The sequence below is a fragment of the Triturus cristatus genome, chromosome 2_2, assembly GCF_964204655.1.
Source record: "Triturus cristatus chromosome 2_2, aTriCri1.1, whole genome shotgun sequence".
In the NCBI taxonomy this organism is placed as follows: domain Eukaryota; kingdom Metazoa; phylum Chordata; class Amphibia; order Caudata; family Salamandridae; genus Triturus; species Triturus cristatus.
The window spans coordinates 500,698,873-500,707,362 of record NC_140582.1 but is presented as its reverse complement, the minus strand read 5'-3'; positions in this window follow the sequence as shown (position 1 = coordinate 500,707,362).

Genomic DNA, 8,490 nt, shown 5'->3' with positions numbered 1-8,490 from the left:
TAATAATATATCATTTAGAAGGTAGGGTTGCATTTGTGAACTTGCTTTATAGAGGCAGTGTGATTGAACTAATAATAAGATTACATTTGATAGAGTTAGTAAAAATATATAAAATTAAAAGTTAAACCTGAAAAGTGTATTGTGTTGTAGTACATTGAATTCATGCTTTTGCAGATTCCCGATGGGTGCTCGAATCCACAGCAAATTAAAATAGTGTATGTATGTGGAAAAAAAAATTAGATTCACTATTGTGACATAGGGTGGCTCTAAAAAGAACCCTTGTTTTCATTATGAGTTTGTTGTAGCTACATGTAAGTGCGGATGCACAGCTTTAGGCTGTTGAGAAAGACTCTGTTTTCTTGATCTGTGAAATGTACTCCATCACTTCTGTAGATGTCATCCATATCAAAACGTAGATTGTTGTTATAGATGGAGCACATCCTATGGTCTCTGAGGTAAGCAGAAACAGCTTTATTGACATTCTTTCTAGCTTTTACAATCTGTGGACAGAATTGATTTGACCACTTCCATTTCTGTCTTTGGCATATATTAGAGTATACAAAGACAGTTTGAGGCAAACGCAACATCAATTATGCAAAGGTGTCCTTCATTAGCATTTCCAGACCTACCCCAGTCAATGTGTCTATGTCATTGCCACCACAGTACACAATCATGAGGTCAGGGAGTTGGAGATGCAAAAAGGTTTTAACCAAAGGCATCAATTGTTGCCACTTTAATCCTCTCTGTGCAATCCATTTAATAGCCACATTTTGAAAAGTTAGGTCTTTGTCAATACCTCTGTGTTCAGAATAACTTTTGCACCAGAACACATAACTGTGCCCAACAATCCATACTGTAAGCATCTTGAAGGGATGTCTGGAAGTAATGAAAAGATGTCTGTAGCTGAGGTAGTCAGTTGGTAGAATGAGAGGTATCTAAAATGGTGGACAAGATGTTGTTTTTGAAAAAGCAGATGGCTGTTCATTAACACTGTACACTGAAAAATAGGATGCATGTTAATTTGTTAAAGAAGCATGTTTCTTATTGGTTATAAAAAACTTTTGAAAGGTACAGTACATATTTTTGCAAAAGTCAACCACACCTGCTATTTGCATTTGTAAGCTGCTGTGCTAAACTTGAAAATATGTTGAACTTGTGGCCTGCCAGTTCAGTTGAATGTTGTAGAAAGTGTTACTATGGAAACTGGGATTAAGCAGATTGGGGGAAGGGTGGAAATTTAGCCGTGGTTTAAAATATGAAATTGTAAATTATATATAAGTGATATGTTAATAAAGTAAGATTTCCCAAATCACTAGTATATTTAGAAGTGGTGTGTTCTTAATAAATAATTCTAGTATCATTACTAATAGGTTTTTGTACTCTCGTATGGATTCACGGCTCCATCGCGACGCTTTACTGAGTCGTGACTCCAGAAAATTACTGAACCAGTTTGGACACTTTTTACAAGTCTGTTGGTAAGGGTTAATATGTCTAACCAATAGAAATGTGTTTCACAATTTAAAAAAATGTAGAAAGGATTTTGATTTGTTACTTACATTTACGTGTGTGTAGAAAGAGAGGTAATGTTTGCCATTACTGGTTTTACCTTGTTGAGAGTGGTGCATTACATTGATTGTGTGGAAAAGAAAATTCTTTATGATTTTATGATAATTCATAATCTACAATACTATTTGAAAGGTGAGTTACAAATCTGTGAGATGCATTATGTATTAGCTTTATTTTAAACTTTAAAAATTATTCAAGAAATGTGATGTTTGAAATATTCTATTAAATGTAGAGATGTGTATTGTACTTTGTTTTATTGAACTTAAATGATGATTGGAATAGATTGTGTATAGTAATATGTGTTTATTGAAAGATGGACTAGCATTATGGTAGTTTGTATTAGCGTGTGGAAATGTACAATTGGAGTACACTGCATAATTTTAGGTGTTGCATTCATTTTGGAAGTGCCGTCAGTCAAGTTTTAAGGTGTGCATGGACTTGTAACTGAGGTATGTCTGTACTTGAATATGTATTACAATATGTGTTATACATTGGAATGTGCAAGATGTATAACAAAGAGGTGTTGTTGCTTTGTATGTGGCTACGCTCAATACTGTGAGTACTAGTAGAATGGTGAAGCTGCAGCACAAAAGTGAGGTTTAAAACATGTTCACATGAGGTATTAGTGATTAGGCTATTTTGTAAAAGTGTCTAGAGAGGTACAGTTAAAATACGCCATATCATTTTGGGAGTTTCTTGAAATGTGAAGTGTGTTCTGTGAAATTTTCAGATCTGCATACTGTTGTGATTGAGGAAACCCTCTATCTATCTGAAGCTGCTAGATGTGTAAAACACCGGTATATGAGTCTGTGGAAAGGTACACTTCAAATATGCCGCATAATTTTCAGTGTCTGCTTGAAATGTGAAGAGCAGACTGTCAAGTTTTAAGATCTGGATGGTCTAGTGACTGAAGTATATCTCTACTTGCATATGTATCCTCATATGTGTTATGTATCTGAAGATGCTAGATGTATAAAACACACGTATACATCTATTTGTATGTTTCTTTTATATATGATACTACTAGCAAAAGGTAGAGACACATGCATGCATGTTTCAGAAATATGGTGAGACTTAGAACAGAGACATGTGATGGGCGGCTGCTTTGTATTTGGCTAGGATAAACACTGAGTAGCAGTAAAATGGTGAAGGAGCAGAAAAGTGATGTTTAAATTATGTTGGCTGAGGAATTAGTGATTATGCTACTTTGTATGAGTATTTAGAAATGTTCAATTGAAGTATGCCGCATAATTCTAGGTGTCTTTTGAAATGTGTTGTGCAGTCTGTAAAGTTTTAAGGCCTTTATGGACTTGTGACTGAAATATGAGAAGCTGCAGCACATAAGTGAGATTTAAGACATGTTAGGAGAGGGATTAGGGATTAGGCTACTTTGTATGAGTTTGTGGAAAGTACACTTTAAATATACCGCATCACTTTAAGTATCTGCTTGAAATGTGAAGTGCAGTCTGTCAAGTTTTAAGGCCTGCATGGTCTTGTGACTGGGGTATGTCTCTACATGCACATGTATTTTGAAATGTGCTATGCATCTGAAGATGCTAGACATTTAAAACACAGGTATGCTTCTATTTGTATATTTGTTTCATATGTGATGCTGCTAGCAAGAGGTACAGCCATATGCATGCATGCTTTCAGTAATATGGTAAGACTTACAGCTGAGAGATGTGATGTGTTGCTGCCTTATATTTGGCTAGGCTCAACACCATAAGTAGTCGCAAAATGGTGAAGGTGCAGCACAAAAGTGAGGTTTAAGACATGTTAGGAAACAGATTAGTGATTAGGCTATTTTGTATGAGTCTGTGGAAAGGTACACTTGAAGTACACTGCATGAATGTAGGTATCTGTTTGAAATGTGAAGAGCAGTCTGTCATGTTTAAAGGTCTTCATGGTCTTGCGACTAAAGTACGTCTCTATTTACACATGTATTATGATATGTGTTATCCATCTGAAGATTGTAGATGTATAAAACACAGGTACACATCTATTTGTATGCTTATTTTATTTATGGTGTCACTAGCAAAAGGTACAGAAATATGCATACATGCTTTCAGGAATATAGTGAGACCTACAGGAGAGACATGCAAAAGGTTGTTGGTTTATATTTTGCTAGGTCTAAAACCCTGAGTAGTCGCAGAATGGTGAAGCTGCAGCACAAATTAGGTTTGAAATATGTTAGCAGAGGAATTAGTGATTATGCTACTTTGTATGAGTCTGTGGAAAGGTTCACTTGAAGTATGCCGCATAAATGTAGTTGTCTATGTGAAATGTAAAGTGCAGTATGGTGCTGTGGTCGCTGCCATGGACTTGGGGTCACTGCCATTCAGAACTCAGGACACAGTTCCACATGTGGGATTGTTCGGCTTGTGTTGAACAGAGTTATTGGCACCACGTGTCGCTGCCGTTGCATATGAAAATATGCCTCACTGATCGAAGGGAGTCTGGTGCTGTGGTTGTCTCACGGAGTTGGGGTCACTGCCATTGAGGACTCTGGACACAGTTCCACATGTGGGATTGTTCGGCTTTTGTTGAACAGGGTTAGTGGCACCACGTGTCGCCGGTCTTCCACAGTGTAGGCCAGAGGTAGCGGTGAGAAAGGGCTCACAGCCACATGCATACGTTGGTGGCCCCACCGGCCTGCGTAGTGCAGGTTCAGTGGCACCACGTGTCGCCGGCCTTCCATATGGAAATACCCCTCACTGATCGAAGGGAGTCTGGTGCACAGCCACGTGGTGTTGAGTTGAGCTGCACAGTTAGTGGCAGCTGGAGTACTCAGCGTGTGTGCACCCTGCGATGATACTGGGAGTAATGTGTTTTGTCTAATGAATTCAGCCTTGATGAGGCCACGTGGTGATGACTTATGGTGCAGTGAGTTAGTAGCACCTGAAGCACACAGCGTGTGCGCACCCTGCGATGATGCGTGGTCTGGGCGGGCCGCACTGGGAGCAACATGTCTTGCGAACTGGACTGCAACATCTACAGTCGCCACTGCATCTGAATTGTGAGCCCTGCTGTCTGCAGTGTAGATCGAAGGCAGCAGTCGGTACAGACAAAAGTCTGCGGTGCTGTGCTGCTGGGTTTGCAGGGGGCGTGTGTCGAGGAGGTCCGCGTTTATGGCAGCAGCCACGTGCCAGGGTGAGGGCTGTCGCTGTGACAGACTCATTGGTCTTCCCACAAGTGAACCATGCCTAGGGCCTGGCCTATTTATTCATACTCCTACGCTGGAGTGGCATACGTTGGGGCAGCCCACTCCGCTTCCGCTTCCAGGGGGGGACAACACAGCTACATGACCGAGATCTTCCCCACTGCCTGAGGTAACATGGTTTCATCCACTGTGCACTACACTACAAGAATCAATAGTATATCTCCACATGGAGAGGTTTGTGGTTTGCATAGTGAGGTCTGTGCAGCACTACACTTGGCATTGTGTGCTTTATTGTTGATGGGTGACTTGCCTCCTTCATATATAGTTGGTTTCCACATCTCCCAACATTCAGCTATTCTGTGGATGAGGGACATGGTGTTTTGAGAAGGTCCGTTGGCCTGTTTTGCACTGCCTCGTGGTAGTAGGGGGGGTGGTGTGGGGGGGAGGTTCTGGTGGTGGTGGCGCTGGGTGTTGTGGCCTTGTTGGGTGTCGGAGCTGCATAATCAGTAGGTCTATCACATGTTGGTCTTTAGATGTGGCTGTGAGTTGGGTCTAATTCACGGAGTAGATAGTCGACCTCCTTTCACCAGTTAAAGGTTGATGTTAATTTGTTACTTCTAACTCGGCTTATCGCCTGCTTTTTGGATCGCAGTGCAGATTTGGTTGGTCGTTGAAAATATGGGGAAGTGGTGTTTTCGTGTTTTTTTTTTAATGGGAACGCCTACTTTGCATTTCATTAGCGTTAGTTGTGGCTCTCGTTTGTGGCAATTTTGTTGGCATAAGGTATTGATGGAAGAGTGGTGAGATTTGCAGTTTTCACCAAGTTGAGACTGTGATGATAATTAAAAAACACAGAATAAAAGATAGGTTTAATGAACATTATAATTAGAAATTAGCATTTAAAAAACCTTTGAAATTCACTGAAAAAAACATAGTTTTCAGGCACGTTATAGTTAGAAATTAGCATTTAAAAAACCTTTGAAATTCACTGAAAAAAACATAGGTTTCAGGGATGTTATAGTTAGTTGGACATTTCACTCATAGAAAACCATAGAAATTCCCCTGTTACAGTTAGTTGAGCTAACTATAACTCACGCCCCCGCAATGCACTGCTGATGACGTCACATATTACATCATTCATGACATGGTCAGTGACATCACTGATGTGAAATATAACATCCCTGAAACCTGTGTTTTTTTCAGTGAATGAATATATATATATAGGGATCAATATATCTAAATCCTGTATGAGTCCATTTAAACCAGTGTCTACATTTATGCCGACGATGCCACGTGACTCTATTGATGTATTTCATGACAGAATCACTGATGAATTAAAAAAACTACAGCATCAAACCCAAGCAAAAAACAGAAATAGAACTTCTACGCACAAATTGAATGCATATTTCAAGTTGATGTCCAAACTGAAGAAAAACAATAATGTCATTATTAACAAATCAGATAAAGGAGGTAACGTGGTCTTATGGGGAAAAAAGGAATACAAAGAGGAGGCCTACCATCATTTAAACAACTTGGAATGTTACCGCAGGATTCCTAAAACATTGATTGCTAACACACACAAGCAATACAAAGATGAGCTACAGGTTTGGCACAGAGAGGGCTTGCTTACCAAAGAGGAGGTGAAATATTTGCATAAAGAACATCCGGTTCTACCTAGCATTTATTTTATTCCCAAAGTGCATAAAGGGGTCATGCCTATTCCAGGACGCCCTATAGTGTCAGCAATTAATGGTATGTTTGAAAACACCTCTAAATATATTGACTTTTTCCTTCAAGATTTGGTGGTGAATTTGCCAAGTTACATACGTGATACTATGGACTTTCTACACAAACTCAATAGCCTCACTTTACCACCTGATGTTATTTTAATAACTATGGACATCACAGCATTATATACTAGCATAGCCCATGATGATGGACTGTGGGCTGTAGAATACTTTCTGGGTGAAAGGAATATGGAATTTTACAAACATAATACTATGTTAGTCAATATGATCCGTATTTGTTTAAATAACAACATGTTCCTATTCAATAATGAGACATTTCAACAACTGAGAGGCGTGGCTATGGGGGCATGTTTCTCTCCCAGCTATGCATGTTTACATGTAGGCTGGTGGGAGAGGCATGTCCTCATGGTCCGCCATGCGGAGCTATGGTCCACCAAGGTTATATCATGGTGGCATTATATAGACAACATTTTCGTCATTTGGAAGGGAACTGAACAAGAGGCGTTGGGTTTTGTGAATGATATCAATGACAATGATTTAAATTTGGAATTTTCTGCTGATATTAGCACCAATGTTGTTAACTTCCTAGATGTAACGGTCAATTTTAAAGATGGCAAATTGGAGACAAGTCTTTATCGCAAAAGTACATCAGGGAACACGGTGTTACACGCAGAAAGCTTCCATCCGAAACACACAATCAATAGTATCCCTTATGGGGAATTTTTGCGTATCCACAGAGCGTGCAGCACTATAGCAGCGCGTGATGAGCATCAGTTGGATGCTAAGAATAGGCTACTAGCGCGTGGATATGATGAAAAAAGCTTAATTAGAGCCATGACTAAAGCTAACCTAAGGAAGAGAAGTGATTTATTGATATCTAAAAACACTACAAATCCGGAAACCTTGACGCTTACTGATAATATCCCTGACAATGAGTCTAATGAAAGTGAAATGAGACTTATCACTACCTATAGTAGACAGGCTAAAACTATTAAGAACGCCATTTGTAAGGAATGGCCCATAGTGTTGACAGATCCTACCCTAAAGGCAGTGCTTCCCAAAACCCCCACTATTACATACAGGCGAGCATTTTCTATGCGGGACGAACTGGTATCCAGTAGTCCGGAAACATCTATCAGTGGCACATGGCTAGCCCCTGTGAAAGGATTTTTTAAATGCTCTTCCTGTAGAGCGTGCAAATTTGGCATAAATACTAACCAGTACACCACACCTTTCAGCGACAGCCCTAGATATCTCAAGGGACACTACACATGTCGCACTGATTATGTGGTATATGTATTGAAATGCACATGTGAACTCAAGTATGTGGGTAGTACAAAACTGCAAGCATATGTTAGGATTTTACAGCACTAAAGGGCCATTGTCAACTCGGATCCAACTTACCCGGTAGCGAGGCATTTTAAAGCTTGCCACAACAACAATCTGAGCTGCCTGAGCTACTTTATTATAGACTCAGTACCGAAATTGAAGAGAGGAGGCAACCGGGAAAAAGCTCTGAGGCAACTGGAATGCAAATATATAGTGGAGTTGGACACACGTATTCCAGGAGGGTTGAACAATGGGGAAGATCTACATCTCTTCTTATAACTGCCTGTGGTAGTCACAATGTATATAATTATTTTATGCATTTTTGAATAATTACGTAAATTAGGTCTCATTCCCACCATATTAGAGCATAGGAAACTAGGTTTATGTTTGAACATCCTCGTCTTTCAGGAACTATAAGATATTTTTACGGAGGTCTCTTATATTTTTCTACATCACACAGTGTTATATATATATAAGGGTAATTTAGTCACTTGGCTACCTCTGGGCTAATATTCACATACATATGATTGTTGTACTTAGTCTTTTTTAGCATTTGTGCCATTGAAGTATGATACCCAGTACGTTTTATAGACATGAATTGGCTGTATATATATTGTTTACATGCATTTAGATATGTTCTAATTGATTTCCGGTCCATTGTTTTAAGATTTTGAATTGGTCTCTTTT